This window comes from Panthera onca, chromosome C1, assembly GCF_046562875.1.
Source record: "Panthera onca isolate mPanOnc1 chromosome C1, mPanOnc1 haplotype 2, whole genome shotgun sequence".
In the NCBI taxonomy this organism is placed as follows: domain Eukaryota; kingdom Metazoa; phylum Chordata; class Mammalia; order Carnivora; family Felidae; genus Panthera; species Panthera onca.
In genome coordinates this window covers 121007037-121027275 of record NC_138346.1, presented here as the reverse complement: position 1 = coordinate 121027275, position 20239 = coordinate 121007037, and the positions used below count along the sequence as shown (strand labels likewise).

Genomic DNA, 20239 nt, shown 5'->3' with positions numbered 1-20239 from the left:
CGCAGGCCCCAACACGCAGCCCAGAGACTGGGCTCGGGGGATCCAGTCCTGCCCTGTGTCTAACTGCTGTGCAGCTTTGGGCAGTTCCCTCCCCTCTCTGGGCCTTGGATTCCCCACCTAGACACAGGGGGTAGACTGGATGGTCACATCCGTCCCAGCTGGGCCTTCCTTCCAGCCTCTGGCCATGTGGAGACTTGGAGCCACCAGGCAGAGAAGAGGTTTCCAGACACTTCCTCTTGCCCCACCCTGCCCCTGCGTCCAGTTCCCCTCCTGGCATTTTCTATTTTGTTCTCTGTCTGGACACAGGGCTCATTTGGCTCTGTTTCCCAGCCTTCCCTAGGAAATTGTCTTTGCCTGGAGCGCACTGATGCATAGGGTGCCTGGCTCCCTCTGGCCACAGAACAGCTGGGGTAAAGGGGGAACCTTCCTGTCACAGTCCTGGGCAGCTGCCAGGCAGCAGGGAGGGGCAGGGGCTGGCTCTGTCCCCAGGGTCACAGGGTTATCACCTTCTCCACAGCTGTGCTCCTCCACCATCTCTGGGGAGCTGGGCGGGGGGAGTGGTGGGGGAGAAAGGCCTGGACACTGCTGTCCCAGCAGGAGGGGAGGAGGGACAGTGGGGGCAGCCCCAGGGAGAGGAGAGTGGCTCCACAAGTGTGAGGTCTGGAGACCAGCGTGGGAAGCCCCCAGGACAGAAAGAGGACCTGGCAAGATAGGGTGCAGCCTGGAGGAAAGCACTGCTCAGATCCCTCTCCCAAAAGGAGGTGTCCGATCCCAGGCGGCTTGGCTCAAACCAGTATTTATGAACCCCTCATATTTTACCTTAAAAACCCAGCACCTGGTACATGATAGGTGCTCAGTAAACGTTTATGGAATTAATCTGAGTTCGGCCTGCTACTGGACATCTGCACAACCCCCCTGATTTGGGAGCCAAACCCACACTCCATGGCAAGCAGGGGCTTCTGGAGCCTCTGCTCCCTGCCTAGTGCCCTGTCAGGAGCCCGGCTGGGTGGGGGGAGAGTTCTGGCTGCACCGGCAGGCACCTGAGCTGCTGCTGTGGCCTGCCGACCAGGTTTCCGGGGGCCCTAGAGCAAAGCACTTCTATTCCCCGGGCTTCAGTTTTCCCATCTGTGAGCTAGAATGGAGAGGTAGGGATGGTAAGGTCCCAGCGGGCCCCGGGGTCTCAGCTGCCCATGCCTCTGGGATCCATCTGGAGTGTCTGGAGTACCCCGGGAAGTGAGCACTTCCGTCTAGTAGGGGAAACGCCTGGGGAGAAACTCACCTCATTAGAGGCAAAGAGCATCCAATGCTTTGCGTCATTTCTGACCGTCTCTTGAATGTTGCATAATATTCGGTTTCTGGCTATGACCAGAAGCTTGAAAAAGGATTTTCTTTGCAGTGTGATTCACGTGGATATGTGTTCAAAAAATAGCAATAATGCCAAAGCCTGCATTTTGCTTTTCAGATTCGTCCATTCATTCATTCATTCATTCGGCGAACATTGACTGGCACCACAACGTGGCAGGTGGTGGGGCTGACCAGGAGACTCGGCGAAGTAAGCAGGAAATTGCACCACGATGTGCACAGGCCTGTGAGAGTGGCGTGAACAAAGTGTTCAAGGTGGCTGGGGACGGAACGATCAGGGTGTCATATGCTCATCACCATCACTCGCCAAAGAGGACACAGTCTATGGTGGAGGACTTCGGAGCTCAGAGAGGCTAAGAGACTTGCCCAAGATCACACAGCCCATACCTTTGGATTCCAGATTCAGTCCTGCTTCTGTTACCCCACAGCCATGCACATAATGTCATGAGTCACCTCCCTTGGGAGTTCCTTTAGTGAATCACTTTGGCTTTATTTAAGCTTTTTTGGTTCCCACTTTTAAAGAATAATAATAAAAGTAGCTGCTTACCCACTTCCTTTATAAAGCTGAATGGTCTAATAGGCTTGTATTATCCTTTTCTTAAAGGATATCATATTCTCCTTTAATTTAAGAAATTAAGAATTTCCTTAGGAAAAGGAAATTTCGTATTTCAAGATTTTTGCTATGAAACACTCGGCTGGACAATCATTTCTATGCCTTCCCAGAGCATCCAGGAATAGACACTTGCCCACCTTTGTGAGGCGTCAGGATCATCCTTACCACGGTGGGATCTTTTTTCAGCCTCCCAGATGTCACCCTTTCTTTCCTTTCCTTTTTGCCTTCCAGAAATAATATGCTTCTCCCCCAAACAAAGAGTCGGGTCACACAAAGCAAGACAGAGGCAGAAGCTGGTGAAACCCTTTACCCCGCTGTGGACACTCTTCAGGATTGTCGAGAGCACATGAACACGTTTGAATGAAACCCCGGCTTTGCTGTGTGACGCTGGCCCAGTTATTTAGCCTCTCTGAGCTTCCTGAGGTGATTTGTTGCACAGACATATCGACACATCTCACAAAAGGACATGAGGATTGACAAAGCCGTTGCAAACATGCCTCCTTCATGAAGAGAGGGTGCACATCGAGCTCCTGTGGAGTGTGCGTGGGTAGGGTGGCCTGAATATTGGAAAGAGGTTAGACTTTGGAGTTACGAGGTCCAATTTCAAACGCTTCATGTGCCTTGTTAGGAGCGGTGTGACCTCGGTCTGGCATCCGAGAGCCCTGACGCTCAGCAGCAAATCCGAGGTAACCATGGTGCCTGCCCCACGCACCCCACTCCAGAGTCATTAAGCACCAACGAAGCTGAGGCATCCTCTGACCGGGAGGTCTGAGACAAATGATGTTGGTCAGTGCCAGGACCTACGCCAGGTTTCCCCTTCGGCAGCTGCGGTCCTCCAAGGGAACAGAGATGTTTGGAAGGCTGTAAGATCTTGCCAAGACGAGAAGAGGAAGCTGAAGATTCCTCCCTGCCTTCACCTCCCTCCTGGGTTCCCTCTTCAGGCCCACATCTCCCTGGCCGGCCTGCCGTACTCTCGGGTACACTTTTCAGAAGGGCCTTAACCACATTTCGATAAATTTTAATATTAAAATTTCAACTAAATTTAAATATTGAAGTTACAATTTCAATAAATTTTAAAATAATAATAAATATATTTTTCAAAGAAAAATTATAAACAAAACGTTTTTATCAAAAAAAAGAGAGAGAGAGAGAGAAGGGCCTGCCCCCTTCCCGCGGGAGCAGCACCCACCCCTGCATCTAGTTGGAGGGCCTTCCCAGGAAAGGCAGGGGCAGTTGGCTGGCGTGGGCACCTGTCACAGGGGCCCCTGCTGTTCCACACCACACAGCTCCTTTTTCTTTTTTTTTTTTTTTAATGTTTATTTTTGAGATACAGAGAGACATGGAGTGTGAGCAGGGGAGGGGGCAGAGAGAGAGGGAGACACAGAATCCGAAGCAGGCTCCAGGCTCGGAGCTGTCAGCGGGACTCGAACTCACCAACTGACTCACGAGTCACCAACTCGTGACCTGAGCCGAAGTCAGACGTTCAACCGACCGAGCCCCCCGGGCGCCCCACACAGCTCATCGTGCCCAGGCTCCGGCCCCCTAGTTTTAGGTTCTCTCCAACATGGGCCCAGCCCAATGGGAGTCAGGAAGGAACGGCTGGGTTATTGATTTGAACACTGGAACCCTCTCGGAGGTCTCCTGGTGGGAAGGCCCGCTCAGGCTGCTCTTGAGGGGTAAAGAGCAAAGCAGAGAGACTGGGGTGAGCTCTGCGCTCATGGCCAATTCTGGATTCTGCCCATTGGAAATCTGCCGGCTACCTCCAGGTGGCCAGCGAGGGCGTGTCAACTCCACAAATAAGGAAAACCGGATAAGAAGTAATGTTTGCCCCTCTGAACCAAGCGTGATGGTTTTGTGATCATTCTGATTAGGCTGCTCCAAAGCCATTGTTTCATCCACAGCGGCCCTCCTCCATTTTTTATTTTTTTTAAAGAAATGGAGGACCATGACTATTCACCTTCCCTTTGCGATGTCTATTATCTTGTTTGATTCAGACAGGTTGAGACCCAGATGACTGCTTTTCACGTCAAATTTCCCTCCTTTAAGCCACAGATCCATAAGAACCACATGTCTGCAGTGAATGGTAACTAAGTAGAAACTAGGTGGTGAAATTTGAAGTCAAAATACATAATCTATGTCAGTAATCACGGACTGGAAGCCAGCTGTCGACATGACCTGAGGTAGCAAGTGCCAGATCAGTACGGAACGTTGCTGGAAAGCCCAGCATCAGGTCTTTCTAGGAGAGTGGTGTTTCTCCTGTAGCATACCTTTCTTGAAAATATTTAACTTACAAATAACTGCGTAAACATGATTAAGGGCTTTCTAACGTATACGGTAAAACCTTGCATGTCAAATAACTGGTTCTGTGAGTATTTTGCAAGACGAGCAAACATGTCTAATAAATTTTAACTTGATAAACAAGCGATGTCTTGCAATATGAGTAGTACGTGATGCCGAATCATGATCACAACTGAGCCAATGGTTCTTCTCTCTCTCTCTCTCTCTCTCTCTCTCTCTCTCTCTCTGCAGTATTGTGGGTGATTGTCTCCATGCTCGGATGCTCGGTCTCAGGCTGTGGTGTTTGGCAGAAGCGAGTGATTTTTCAGAACGTTGGAAGGTGCCCACAACTGGCACTTGGGTATTTTTTGTCATTGCAAAGCACCTATGGACACTCTTTTGCCTTTCCACACAAGAGTAAGCTTAGGAATGCTTTGCTTCATTCTAGCTTAGGCTGCCTGCAGATGTAGACCCTTTCCTCCACTGCCTTATTGCCAGTGACATTAAACACAGTATATGACAAGAGTTTATTAATACTTTACTGCAGTTGACATTCCTTAGTGATAGTGAAAGTCGCCCTTCACAATAACCCTCCTCTCTCTTGTTTCCCTCACCCCAGCCACAAAGGTTTTCAAAGGTAAAGGTGGGTTAATTGCTTTGTTTTTCTTTATATTTTGTATTTTCTTTATTATTTTGAATTATATTGCAATATTATATATTGCCATCATGTTTATATGAATATATTTGGGTTGTGGAACGAATCATCTGAGTTTCTGTTCTTTTTCTTATATTTTTTTTCATGTTTATTTATTTTTGAGAGAGAGAGACAGAGACAGAGCATGAGCAGGGGAGGGCCAGAGAGAGAGGGAGACACAGAATCCGAAGCAGGCTCCAGGCTCTGAGTTGTCAGCACAGAGTCCGATGCGGGACTCGAACCCACAAACCGTGAAATCACGACCTGAGCCAAAGTCAGACGCTGACCACTGGGGCACCCAGGCGCCCCTTGAGTTTCCATTATTTCTTATGGGGAAACTCGCTTTGATATACAAGTGCTTTGGATTACGAGCATGCTGCCAGAACGAATTATGCTTGCAAACCAAGGTTTCTACTGTATTTCAAAAATAACTGGTGGAGAAAACCCGTTAGCATTTCCCATAATATCACACAGAATACAGTTGAGGAGAGCTGCCTGAAAGAGAACAAGCACAGATAGATTCTGCAGCCCCCAGGGAGCAGCGCACAGGTCCAGCCCCCGCCAGGCTCTTGAAGATGGGGCACACTGAGGTTCTGCAGCCCTGCTGATGTCCTCCTCACATACAGGGTGATATCTGTCTCCCCTCTTTCCTGAGAGGGCATCCAAGCCCCAGCCTTCCTTCAATCCGTCCAGTTTAGAGCTGGACCGGACGCGTGAGGCCCTCGGTCCACCTTGCATCCCAGCACTGAATACTTCGGTGACAAGGAACTCCCCTTGGGGAGCGACAGCCTGTTTTATTTTCACATCACTCAAATAGTTGGTCCTTGCAGAGAGCTGAAATCGCCCCTCCCCCACCCCCTGTGAAATTTCACCCTTGGTTCCGGTTCCTTCCTGGGAACCCAGGCAGCATTTTGCCTTCTTTCACATGACTACCTTTCAACAGACAAAACGTTCCAGTTCCTTCAACTTTGGGAATGGTGGTTCTTAATAACTTGAAGGCTTTGGACCACTCCTTAATGCCACAAAAAGTGTGGACCATCATCCCAGAAAAAGTCTGCATGCACTGCTCCCCGTTCTGAGCCCATCTGTGGATCCCTCCAGAACCCACAGACCAAGGTAGAAAGCCTGAACTGGAACGCTAAGCCAGACTCCAGAGGAGGAAGGGAGCTCACCACCCACTCTCCTGACCTCACAGAGACTCTAAGCCCCTCGATGCCCCCGTCTACACCTGCCTTCTGCTGCCATCCACTAGGTAATAAAGGGTTAACCAGCTACCTTAGTTTGTTCCCAAGGAAGAGGATGGATGAGGACACCCCCAGTCCTCTCCACCTCCCCCTGAGCCTGCCCCAGGAAGATGTGCTACTTCAACGCCTGCTGAATCCCACAGAATACTCCAGGCTGACCTCCTCTCCTCCTCCCATTCACGTTCCTACCTGAAGGAGCGTCAGCCCCCAAATGCCCAGAGATCAGCCTCTGCTGCTCTTTGGTTTCATTTCTCCTTTTTTTTGTTTGTTTGTTTCCTGAACTGAAGCAGGAAAGAGGTGCCCCTCCCAGTGCTGTCATTTTACAAACAAAAATGGGATGATACAGCACCCACTGTTTCGTACACTGCCTTTTTTGTTGGTGGTGGTTTTTGGGGGGGGGGTTGTGCTTAATAATATACTAGGCTGCTTCTCCATGTCCTTAAATAGTCTAGATTTTGGAGCGATTCTGGAGAGAGGGGGGCAGGGAAAGAGAAACATAGAGACTCAGGAAGACAGACTGAGAGGAAAGGAAGTGAGGCAGAAGGAGAGGAGATCTACGGTCGGACGGAAGCTGAATCTCATCTCGAAGGGGTCGAGGGGCAGGGCAGGAGTGGGCTTTGGTCTCGGGTGGCTCAGGGATATTTTGCTGCCCCTTCCACACACAGACACTTAGCACATTTGTGGGACTCCTGAGGGCCATGCCTGCCACCGCTCGGGCTTGGGGAGCTTGGAGGCTATTCAGCTCCGCAGGAGAAGCACACAGCCTGGGCTGGGCTGGGAGGGAGCCCTGCCTCTCCACATAGACCTGACTTCTCCACCCCTTAGTGTACTGGTTGCCCTCCAGAGATGCAAATTGTTTTGGCAGTGACTTTGTGAATGTGCTTGCATCTGTAACCACCAACAGGTTTGTTTGTTTTTTTTTATTTATTTAAAACTTTTGTATTTTTGTTTTACAGAAGTGTTCTACAAGCACCAGTCCTTCTTGGGAAGCGTCCTCTGCCCTAGGCCCCCTGTCTCCAGCTGGGGTGGGCCACTCTCCTCTAGTCCCATAGCACCCAGGCACCCCCTGTCCTGGCCCATGTCACACTGGGTTGCAGTGATCTGAGAATGCAGTGCTGGCAGGGAGGGACTGGGTGCTGTTCACCTCAGTGTCCCTGGAGCCTGGCTGGCAAACTATCCTGTCAGGTGATTCTCAAACTGTGCCCAAACTGTGCCATGAGGAGCCCCGAAATGAGGCAGCGGCTTGGGGGACTGTGGATATGACTCTGCCCTCCCTTCCTCTTTAGTAAAGAGCACCTCTGCTTGTTATGATGAAGTATTGGGTTTCCCAGGGAAACTGCACTTTAGAAAGAGATTTCTCTGTTTTAAAACAAAAGGTTTTAAAGGATCGCCAATCCAGTCTGGTTCTTCAGGTTATGTGTCTTTCACATATTCAAGGCACCTGCAGAGGAGATAAAGTTGAGTACCTGAGCACCAGTCTGCTCCCTTCCTCTCTCCTCTAGTCCCCACTGTCTTATGTGCAACACCCCTACCCCCAGCCCTGTGGACTGAGTCCCTGTGGTAGAATGAAGATCCTTGTCCTCTGTTCAAGAAACTTGGTCAGGGACGAGCAAGAGGAGGATGTTCTATGGAACAGGAAGCCGTTGTGCCCAAATCACTCCAACTTTATTCTCTTAGATCAAAACCGCATCAGGCATTTATGCATGACCGCTCTGGGTAACTCCAAGATGTGTCCCAGTATCCTACGGCTAAGTTGGGAAGCTGTTACCCAAACATCTGGGCTCATAAGTGTCCCAAAGGCAGGGACAGCTGCACAATTCCCCTGTACACTGTGCAAGTGAAAACAGCACTTGTGGTGGAAAGAACGGGGGCCCTGGGTCCAAAGATCCGGATTTTGGTCTCCAGTGTCTACTTTATAACTGTGTTTTCAGACACAGTTATTAACTTCTGGGCCTTGGGATCTTTCTCCTGGAGCTCTTTATTCTGATTACCAAATGAGATAATACATGTGAAGAGCTTTTATAAGCTATAAAGGCCTATTTTTAAGTGGTGATTATTATTGATGTTGATGATAAACCCGAGCCTGGAGAAGGGGAGGACAATCCCATCTTACCGGCAGCAGAGGGGACCTTGTCCCAGAGAGACGAAGCCCCAGCGATTTCAGAATTTTCTTTGCCAGATGGCTTGGCTTTATTCCCACCCTTGAAAAGAAACAGGTTGTCCAATTCCTAACCCAAGTCTATGGAATCCAGAATGTCTGATGGACCCTGTACCCTGGGGGTGCTGATGGGAAAGGCCAGTCCAAGTCAGCGTGGGCTCTTTTCAGCAAGGTCCTGCCATGGACTGGTGCTTATTTGCCCCTGACCTCTACTAATGGATTCACTGCAAAGTGGTAGGCAGCTTACTTGGGGGAGGCTCTTGGGGGCCAGCAGTCATACATGTCAGGCAGATCTGTGTAGCCCAAAGCCACTTCCCGTTGGCTCCCCCTGCCGCCCCCCAGCAATCCCTGACCCTCCAGCTTGTGGGGAGCAGCTAAGGGGTTGCTGGATGACCGGAAGCTCACCAAGCAGCCAGAACTTTAGAAGTAGACACCGACATGCCAAGGAGGCCACAAAGTGGCCAAACCCAGACTGCAACCCATTCTTTCTGCTTCCAAGTCCAAGAGCCTTCCTCTGCCACGATTGGCCTCTACCTCTTCTAAGGAGGACACTTCCTTGTCCTTCATACCCCAGCCTTCCTATTCCGCCTTCCCTGACTCCAAGCACTGATGCCTCACCCTGGCTGAAGTTTGTGTTTGTAACGGCAGTTAAGAGGAAAAAAGTGTTCACGGTCGACCAGTATTGACTTAAATTATTTTTTTACTTAAATATGTGCTTGTATGAAACTAGGTATAAACTGCTAAATCATACAAGCCTAAACCCAAGGTAAATATACCAATTAAATATCATATAAAGGGCGCAACAAGATCAAAAAGTCCAACATAATGGAGGAGGTGGTTTTATTGAAGGTCGCTTTCCTCTCGTAAAATGACGGCCAAGGTTCAGATTCTTTGGCACCTGGCTTTGCCGTATACTGCATACCAGCTGGCTCTATTGGAACAAATGCAAAACCAGTTGACGTCGCATGGGCTACATGTAGAACAAGCACGTTATTTCCATACTACATATGCCTCTGTCCTTCACGCATTTGTTTATGCCAATTAACATATTGCTACTTATTGCCAAGTGTCAAGGACGGCCTTGAAGCGCAGCCATGAGGTGGCATCGGATAATTCAGAACACATGCTTGTACGTTAACTTACCATAGCAACGAACACAAGGAATGTGAAGATTCTCCATGCCAAGCTCACGGACCCCTAGAATGTGTTCCACTGGTGACTGTTTGGTCCTTGGCTTTGAGAAAAGGACAGGTCCTTGGCGAGATGACAGGGGCCAGTTGGGGGGTTGCTCTACACTGCCCTCTCGTGGTGCTCTCCTTCACCACATCTTCCCTAGTGTCTTCATCTTCCCAGCCTGGTTCAAGAGAGGCAGGGTCTCTGCCTGAGAGGGGTAAGGGGACAGAGGACAGCAGCAGTGGATGACAGCACATTGGCTGGTTGAGGGTCTCGAGCAACAGGATGGGAACGGCAGCCGAGATAACCTAGGTCATGGTTCAGTCTGAGCTCTTTTTCTCACGTGATCCTTCCTCCCTTGCCTCTGGCAGTCACTCTGGAGGGTACCATGGTTCGTGTTGAAACATGGCAGAGTATCTATCTTTGAGGACGAGTCTCAGACCCTCAAGGGGGCATGTGGCACTTCCTGGGGCAGACCACTGAGAGTGAAAGGAAGGGCCTCAAAAGCAGAAGCTGCAAGTGATGGGCACCCTGCAGCGGGTGGGTGGCCCTCTGGCTTCCTCAGCTCTCCTGGATCCCCAGCTCCCTGCACTTCCCACCTCCCAGGGAGGCTAGAGAGGGGCAGCTGCACCGGGAGACCCTGGATTCTCCAGCCCCATCTCTGTCCATATTAAAGCATGGGCTGGGGCCCGGGGGGTGTCCCCAGCATTCCCAGAGGGCTTCCAGAGACAGATCTCAAACACCTGAGAGCTGGAAACCTGTCTTCTTCATGACTCTGTCCCTTTGAAGAGGTCAGAATCCTACCTACTTGTGCAACTCCAGAATCACACAGACCAGCATTGAAATCCCAATTCTACCACTTACTACTTGAGCCAAATTTCTTAATGCCTGTGAGTCACAGCTCCTTCACCTGTAAAATGGGAATGATAGTGCCCTATGAAGAGAACTCCATGGGATTCCATAGGAGAGAGAGAGAGAAAGAGAGAGAGAGAGAGAATGGGAGAGGGCACAGGGAGAGGGAGAGGGAGAGAGAGGATCCCAAGCAAGCTCCATGATGCTCAGCATGGAGCCCAATGTGGGGGTCGATCCCACAAACTGTGAGATCATGACCTGAGCCAAAACCAAGAGTCAGACGTTCAACCGACTGAGCTACCCAGGCACCCCTGAGATGAATACTTTTGAAAGTACCTTCCTGGACATTCAGAAGCTCCCACACCAAGGCTCTCCAATGCAAAGCACCCCCAGCCATGGCTCCCCTGCTGGCTCTGTGACCTCGCCACACTGGTCACCAACCACTGGCTGTGCCATTGAAGTTGCTGAACATGCTGTCACTCTTCCCCAAACAAGGACAAGCCTGGATTTTGTATCATGATTTTCGTTTTTTCTCCCCCGAAGGACTTTCCCACGCCACGAGCTGCCTATTTGGCCCTTCTTGGGTATGTGTTGTGCTCTAGCCTGAGATTGTGGTGAAGCCAAAAGCTATTCTGAGGTTGTCTTTAGCCTCACAGCTATTTCAGGCTCCAGTTTAGACGTGGGGAGGGAAGCCAGCACTCTCTGCCTGAGAGAGTTGTGTCTCAGCCACAACTTCCAAGACTGATCCTTTTATGCTCCTGACACCCTCAGATCCAAAATAGCCCCCGCCCGGAGCTGGTGACTGCAACCAGCTCAGATGCAGCGGGCCTGTGCATGTGCAGCCCAGCCTGCAGGGCTGGAGAGATTTCTGGGGATTTCTGAGACTGAGCTCCGGAGAGGCAGCCGGGGCTACACCTCTAGCCTTCGAGCTGGTAGGCTTGCGAGGGGAGAGGTGCTCCAGTGGACGCTCAGCTTCCAGACCTATAGCCGGATGAGGGAGCTCACTTCTGCCTGCTGGGCTCTCAGTTTGTATATTTCCTTCTGGGCCGCCGTTCATCGGTCTGTGCCACAAATATTACTGAACACCTGCTATAGGCCAGGCACCGTCCTGGGCTCTGGAGGGGCACAAATGTCCCCCTCAGGGAGCTGATCTGCAACAAAAGTTGTAATAACGAATTGGCATTGATCATCATACTTTGCAAAGGGCTTTGCCCTATCTTTTCTTAACAGAAAATCCTCTTGAATAGTCCGGGCTGATATAATACGTGTAGTTTTATGCTTTCCTGTTTTCATGCAATCCTTCCAGTAATTCCCAGAGTTAGACACTACCCCATTTTACTGACAAGGAGACAGAGACCGTGGAAGAGTCAGTAAATTGTGCGAGGTCCGCACAGCCAGTAAGTGGCAGAACAGGAGTCCAAACCCAGGTATGTCTGACTTTAGGGCCCACGCAAGATCTTAACTACTATGCACAGAGAGGCTGGTGGCATCCACTTACAGAGGCTCAGTGAGACACAAAGTTTGCCAAAGGCAAGTTCTGTTCCATGGAATGATGTGACATCAAAGGCCGTGGAAACCACGTTCTCCCCGTGCATACCTCCTTCTCCCTAAGCCCAAGTGGATGGAACCGGACTCTGCTCAAGTGCTTTTGGGGTCTAGGCCCCTTCCCACCTGTACACTGAGATGGTTCCTGGTCCTGCCGGCCTTCGAGGAACCATCTGCTCTGACCTGCCCACCTGGCAGCCCCTCGGGAGAGCTCTTTCTTCAACACAACCTGGCCCACGCGGTTCTGATTTGCTTCTTTCTTCCGCCAGCAAACAACAGGTCCCAGACAGGGTGTGGTGCCCTCCTCTGCCTTCTTCCAGCCCGTCAACTGCCCACCTGATAGGTTGCTTATCTCACAGTGAGGAATATACGTGTCTCATGCTTGTCTGCACCACTCCGCACATTGCTGGCACTGCTTGGGGCTCGACCAACGTTTGCAGAGTGAGTGTTAAGGGCGGGGCAACTTCTAGCCATTTGTAGTTGCCCGGAAAGGTTGGGCTGGTTATTACTAGATGTTAGCTGCCTCACAGAGGACAAGTCCTCCTTTATCTTCCCTACCGTCTGGGTCATGTTATTAATGTGGCCCACGGTAGTCAACGAATACTTGTGGCTTCTGAGTATTATTGTGCGAAGGCATTTCTGAAGGCTTTGGCTGGCATTCTAACCCCTGGATCCCTTGAACCGGAAACCCTAGTGTGAGATGGCTGGGGTCTGAAGCAAGCCAGGGTGTTCTGGTATCTTAACCGTAGACTGCCCGCCTGCCGAAGAAACAATTTTGAATAGTCCAGGAGGACATGGAGGGAGCTACCTTAATGCCATGGCAGTGCTGTGACAATACACAGGTCAGTGGCTTTGTGGCTGGGTTCTTCCTCCGCGAAGCTGCTGTTGTCCCAGAGACCAACCTGTGACAGTCAACAGCCTGACTGTCATCTGGGTGGCCCTTGAGATCAGCTCTCCAGGAAGAGTCTAGCCAGGCCACAAGGACATGATGTTCCAACAGCATTCCCTGAAGCCTCCCCTAGCATGGACCCTCTTACCAAAGCACCTGAAGATTAGCAAAAGGCACCTGAAGATTCCTCAATGCCCAAGGCTTGTGTAGATAATCTTTCTTTAAATCTCTATTCCCTCCTAACCCAATAAAAACCTATTTTTGTCTACAATTCCTAGTTTAAGCCCAGGCCTCCTCTAACTGGTGACCTGAGAGCTAAATGTGTCCAACAGACTCTTATTTTGGTCCAGACAGGATTAAAAAAAAGAAGAAGAAGAAGAAGAAAAAAAAGAAAGAAAAGAAAAAAAAAGAAAGGAGTGTTATTAGGCAGGGCAAGCATTTCCTAGTTGTTATGCTTCCCACCAGCCCCATCATGTTGTAGAATGTGTTGGGAACATGGATATGGTTGCACTGCAGGGGCCTGAGCTCTGGATCCACCCCTAACTAGCTGTGGAACTTCATCTGTCTGTTCTTCAGCTTCTTGGTGGGTAAAATGGGCGTCATCAACGTCCCCTTTGTCATACATGGTACTAATCTCAGAGGTTTGCCCTGAGGGTTAAATGAGTGTTTAATGTTTAGGACAATGCTTAGCATTGGGTATACGATGGATATTTACTGGGCACCCACCATGGGCCAGACTGTATTAGGGACAGGGGATATATCAGGGAACAAACCGGACTAATCTCTGCCCTGTAGGTGACATAGATAATAAACACGAGAGTAGATTATATAATAAATGTAGTGGTACACGTTATAGGGAAAGATGAAGCAGGGAGGGGGTGGACAATCCTGGGGTGCAATCTAAAAAGAAGAGCCAAGAAAGCCTCCCTTAGAAGATGACCTTCCAGAAAAGACTGTAGAGAGGCAAATAGTAAGCCATGTGGAGCTCTTCAGGGAAAAGTGTGCAGGCTGATGGAACAGAAAGCAGAAAGCGTAGAGGCAGCCTGTCGTGTTTGAGAAAATGTCAAATATTTTTATTATAAACTGCCTGGTCCTTGGAGGCATTTGAATTTGTGACATTGCTAGCGGCCATGGAAACTGGTCCTATGACTCTGGTCTTGACTGGGAAAGAGCACAGGGGTGGGTGGAGGGACAGCATGGATAGTGCAAAGGAAACAAGAGTTGTGTTCACTTCCTTTGCTCGAGGGGGGGCTCCCTGAGGGCAGGGACTATGTCCCCAGGCTCCAGGCCCAATGGTTGCTGTCTATCACTGTTAATGAAGGCATGTGTGCGTGCATAAAGGCAGTGGTCCTGGACTGCAGGGTCTGGGAGAGAAGGAATAATGATGGAGACGGTAGGGCTGAAATGAGCTAAACATAGGAGGAGGCTCGGCCTTAGAGGCCCATGTTTCTAGTTGCGCTGATGATTCTGGGCCACCGGCTAGTGGCTTTGAAGGGAGTTTTGTTTCCAGCTCATTAGAAACGGTCAGTTGGTTTGACTGCAAGGCAGGCTCTTAATTTGATGCACATCTAAGCAGATTGGAGACATTTTTGCCAGGGTTGCTATTTTAGCAGGCAACAATTTGCGTGCCCACCAGGAAACCAGGTTTGGTATGAAAATAGAGACTTCCCCTGGCGTCTTGTATTCAGGAACCAGCAGTAGCTGGCTTTCTATCCGTGCTGCTTCGTGTCTAGGAAACAAGGCCAAAGAAGGGGGAGGGGGGTGGAAAGGGAGAGGACAGCGACTGCCAAGGTGTGTGCTATTTGCAGACGCAAGACAGGTGGGAGGAATAACACCCTGGTTGGGCTCTCGTGCAAAATGAAGATAACCACACATACCTCACGTGGTGAAGGTCGGGATTCCATGCGATGGCCTATGAAAAAGTGCCTGCACATCATCCCTTCCTTCTTGGCTGGAGACCCATCTCCTTCCTCTGCTAGATCAAGAGAGGACGGTCTCCTCTGTGGGAGATATAAGCCCCAGGATGCACGAGAATAAAAAGAAGCAATCCAGCAGGGAGAAACAGTGGGCATATGGGATCCTCAGATATGAGGGGCCGGTCACTTGAACCCCAGTCCAAGGATGACACCTGGTACGGGGAGCTGCAGCTGGCCACAGCTGTCCCCCAGGCAGGCCTCATGGGGCTCCCGCTCACCTCTGGCTGCCCCGTGAGTTCAGGCGTGCAGTGACACAAGACACAGCCAGGGACGGGAAGCACAAGTCACACGTGGCAGGTGGATTTGTGTGAGGCCTGCTCATGCTTTTCCACCTCTCAATTTTGCTCTTGTTTGCAAAAAAAAAAAAAAAAAGAAGAAGAAGAAGAAGAGGAAGAGGAAGAATCCAGTTCGTATGAGATTCACATATCCTGTGTAATTTTGATCGTCACTATCCGAACCTCATCTCAGCAGAAAGGGGAATTCATAGCTACCAGAGGGGGGCAGGGATGTGGCTAGAATAAGAGACCCAGATGCCACCTGACTCTCTACTATTCCTTTGCCTGTTGATCTCTGCCCATCTCATTGCAGCTGCAGTCTGGCTTTCTGGAAACAAAAGCGGCAATAGCCTCCCGCTGTGGCAGGTGTCAGACCTCAACTTTCTTGATTTGGAGCTAAAAATTCCCAGGAAAGGGGCGCCTGGGTGGCTCAGTCGGTTGAGCGTCCGGCTTCGGCTCAAGTCATGATCTCCTGGTTCATGGGTTCAAGTCCCGCGTCGAGCTCTGTGCTGACAGCTCGGAGCCTGGAGCCTGCTTCGGATTCTGTGTCTCCCTCGCTCTCTGCCCCTCCCCCATTTGTGCTCTGTCTCTCTCTATCAAAAATAAATAAATGTGATTAAAAAAAATTTTTTTTTAATTCCCAGGTAAGTTTTTTGGCTCGGCTGGAGCTAGGGCCCATCCCTGGGTCAGTAGGCCGTGGCCAGGGAGATGGGGTCATGCAAGAATCGGGACGTTCTCGGCTTGCCTGGGGGCGCTGAGGGCATGCCGGGCAGAATGTCCATGACTCTTATCTAAGGTGCAATCCTGGAGACTTTAAATGTTTAGGTGGTCACTGTCACCTTTCAGCAGGGTATAACTTGGATGATTTGGAGGAAGGGTGGGGGTGAGGGCTTCCTGAGGGTGAAGGGGGGGTCCCAGAAACAGGCAGCCTCCTCCTCAGACACCGCATCAACTCCATTCCTGTCCTCGCCCCTCTCCCACACGCCCGCCCCCGACGATGTCATGAGAGCTGTCTCTGGGGGTTATTCTTGCAGAGTGAGCAGGGTGAGTGCTCGCCTTTCAGACATTTGCCTGACAGCGTCTTTCCTGTCTTTCCTTTCCTCCCTCCCCTACTGTTAGGCCCTCCCTTGTGGAAGAACGATTGTCCTGGAGGTAGACACTGGTCCTAGCTCTGTAGGCACAGGGAAGGTTTCCTGGAATGATTCTGGGGTTTCTCACGATCCAAGGGGGCGGTGGGAAGGGCAGAAGCAGGGCAGCTGGAGGGCTTCACGGTGGGAGTTCATGCACTTGGACTCTATGGTATCACCCTTAACCCAACTCCACGTGGACGTCTCTAGACATCCATGCCCCTCGGGCCTGTGGGTCTCCGTGCCAGGAAGACTAGCTGAGGCCCTGGTTTGGGTCAGTTATGTGTCCTAGGTCAACCAATTAGGGACATTCATTTTTTCATTTTTTAATTAAAAAAATGTTTTTAGGGGCGCCTGGGTGGCTCAGTTGGTTAAGCATCCGACTTCAGCTCAGGTCACAATCTCGCGGTCCGTGGGTTCGAGCCCCGCGTCGGGCTCTGGGCTGAGGGCTCAGAGCCTGGAGTCTGATTCTGTGTCTCCCTCGCTCTCTGCCCCTCCCCCGTTCATGCTCTTTCTCTCTCTGTCTCGAAAATAAATAAACGTTAAAAAAAATTTTTTTTTTAAATGTTTTTAATGTTTATTTATTTTTGAAGGAGAGAGAGACAGAGCATGAACGGGGGAGGGGCAGAGAGCGAGGGAGACACAGAATCCGAAGCAGGCTCCAGGCTCCGAGCTGTCAGCACAGAGCCCGAGGCGGATCCCAAACCCACAAACTGAGATCGTGATCTGAGCCGAAGTTGGACGCTTAACCTACTGAGCCACCCAGGCTCAGGGACATCCATTTTTAAACATCTCCCCCAACGAAGTTATTTTCAGTAGCAACCATGAAATACAGATAATAATACAAACAACACCAGGAAAGAAGTGCGGTGAAAAAGTTCACTATTAAACTTTGTATATACAGTCATACCAGTAAAAAGTAAATTAAAAAGTAAGATACAAAATAAAATACCTATTGCAGTATAATGGAAGGGAAAAAGTCATGAAATAACTCTTTTTTGCATTCGTGTGTTTTTTGGAAAGAAGGAAAATAAGTTTATACTCGCATATTGGTCTGTCACAGTAATGAATAATATCACTTCAGTTTTTGTTCTTAAGTTGTTACTTTTTGCAAATTATTTGGTCAAAATTAATATTTGCATACTCACATTCAATAGGCGATTTAATAAGATTTATCCAACTGTCTTTGCTCATGGTTGACTGAATAAGACTTTTTATCAATTTTACAGGATTTTCTTCCTGGGACGTAACATATAAATAGATAGGAAAAGTTTGGGGTGCCTGGGTGGCTCAGTCAGTTGAGCATCTGACTTTGGCTCAGGTCATGATCTCTTAGCTCGTGGGTTCAAGCCCCACGTCGGGCTCTGTGCTGACAGCTCAGAGCCTGGAACCTGCTTTGGATTCTGTGTCTCCCTCTCTCTGTCTCTCTGCCCTCCCCTAACTCGCATTCTGTCTTTCTCTCTCTCTCAAAATATAAATAAACATTAAAATAAATTTCTTTTAATGAATAGGAAAAGTTTTAAACATAAGGATATGTTTGGCAGAATTTATTAAAATCCCATTTCACAATAAATTCTAGGAATGGTAATACCATTCATGTCTCTGTGTCTTGCTCATTGATTCTAGTAGCTTTCGAATGCTGACACGGTTGACAATATTCTAGTAAAATAGAAAATCCATTATACAACTCAATTATTTTTTGTTAAAACTTCCAAAGTTTTTGTTCTATAAAAATCAGAGTTAATGTCTGAACCATAGCAAACATTGACACTATTTGCTTTAGATCAAGCGTCCAGTTCTTGGTGATAATGATCAAGTTCATTACATGCTGTCCTTTTGATTCCTCCAGTCAGTGTAAGCCAGTATCTTCCGCCATTTCTCCTGGTGTTCACAAAATGACAGAATGAAAGTCATTTGAGTTCTATTTCTCCATTTTGGTAATCGCTCTCTCATTGTGGCTTGTTTTGAATCTACTGTTCGGATGCAGGAAGATGTACGATAACAGGGGTTAGGCCCATGAAGTGAGCTTGAATGAACCCAAATCGTTAGGAATTTACTCCGAATGAATGTGTGTGGCTGGGTCTGCGTGTGCCCGGGCTTGGCCGCATAACTGGGGGTTCTCCAAGTTAACTCCCATGTAGAATGCAAGTTATAAAGGATAAGAAATGAAAATGTGCTAATTTGAAGCTTACATACATATGACTTAGAAGGCAACCGTAAGCAATTGTGTAGGACTCAGACCAACAAAAGATTTTTTTCAGGAAGGAGTACTTTATCACTGACATTGCTTAGAATTGCCGACACATGGTGATAATAAAAAGCAGATTGATTTCTATTTGGTTTTATTATTGTTTTTAAATTCTCTGCAGACTTCCTTATTGCCTGAACCCAGGGTAGACTGTTCCCCGTGCCCCGCAGTTGGTACCCTAGTGCATTCAGTTGTGGTGGTGGTGGTGGTGGGGGGTGGTCGTGGGGGTGGTGGGGAGAAGTTCATGTAATAAAATAGACAAAGACTTCAAAGGCTCACCCTGCATTTCAAGGGCTGTACTCAGAGAAGGGGGCACTGCTGTGGCTCAGGCAGCTACTCCACGTGGTATCTATTAGTCCCCTCAGTTGCTTAGCATAAAACACACACACACGCACAGCCCATACACTTCATCCCTTAGGTCTAAGATGCTCCTGCCCAGCATGACTGATGTGCCCACATACAACCACATATGCAATGGGCTCCAATTCCAAGTCATATCAGCTACCGCATCCAAGATGATATCATGGAGCCGTTGTTCTCAGTCTAGATAGCCGAGTGATTGCCATTACTCTTCTTGTCATATTGAGATCCCATCTGATATCCATCAGGCTATGTATTACTTAGCAAACAAAACCACTAATAACACACCCTATCCTCAAAGTCTGTGCTAACACAATTTCTCCCATGTTAACGATATTCCTTAGCCAGTCCTTGTGTATGACTTCTTTCTTCTCTATGATGGTCCTGCATAACCGACTCCAGGTTGTGCTGAGTTCAAATGCTGGCCATAGAGTGGGCATTATTGAGCAGTGGAATCCAGTAGGGTGGATGGCTAGTTTTCTCTGGTTGCTGGGATTGGGGGTGCAGTAAGGAATGTTTTGGAGGGGCTTGAAGGCTTTGATTCCCCGCTTCCTCCAGCTCCTCCCTCATTCCTTAATTTCCATGGCCAGGATGTCACTCTTTCCTGATCATGCTGTACACACATATGAAACTTAGTGAGTTTGTAAGTGAAAGTGCAGGTATAGTTCAATAGCCTGAAATATCAGTTTCTGAAGTTGTTTTTTTAATGATCTTAAGTTAGTAGTTAGTGGGATCATATTAAGACCTTAACTTTGAATTTATGTCTATGAGGAAGACTTCTGGGACAGAGTTTGCTGTTCCCTTACGCAGGTTATCCCAAGGCACTCAGAGGCAACCACCTGACTCTGGTCTCAGCCTTTCTCACTTCTTTTCAACTGCTTTATGGTGGCAACTATTGGGTCCCCTCAAACTCTAGCACTGGTGAAGTCCCAGGTGACCACAAGAAACACGCTGCCTGTCACTTTTCACCAAGGTTGCTAATTTCCTATCTCTGAATAAAGAGTATTACTGTCTTCCCTCCCATCTCAACAAAATGACCTGTTACATTTTCCTCGAAGGTCTGAAATTTGCAACATACTCTCTAGAACCCATTTATGAATTATTTAATCTTATTATTTGAAAACCTCAGATACCGACTCTAGATGATTTCAGCAAAAATAAAGAGAGGCAGACATTTATTGGATGACCCCTGGGGCATCCAGATGGTGAATGTTGAATATACAACTCACCTGTGGAAGGGGAGAAACTGAAGACTTCAATGGCGGACATTTGCAGCCCTTCTAGAGTATCCTGTTATTTATTTATTTTTTTTTATGTTTATTTTTGAGAGTGAGAGACAGAGCGTGAGTGAGGGAGGGGCAGAGAGAGAGACATACACACAGAGCCTCAAGCAGGCTCCAGACTCCGAGCTGTCAGCACAGAGCCCGACATGGGGCTCGAACCCAT

General features: G+C 48.9%; 1 long non-coding RNA gene across 1 annotated transcript; it reads right to left on the bottom strand.

Moving 5' to 3' along the window:
• Positions 1-9199: 9199 nt before the first annotated feature.
• LOC132673383 (uncharacterized) lies at positions 9200-10433 on the bottom strand. The gene is made up of 3 exons (XR_009608039.2): positions 10386-10433; positions 9492-9729; positions 9200-9279 (listed from the first exon to the last, which is right to left on the bottom strand). It is a non-coding gene; the product is annotated as an uncharacterized LOC132673383 (long non-coding RNA).
• Between the last annotated feature and the right edge of the window lie 9806 nt (positions 10434-20239).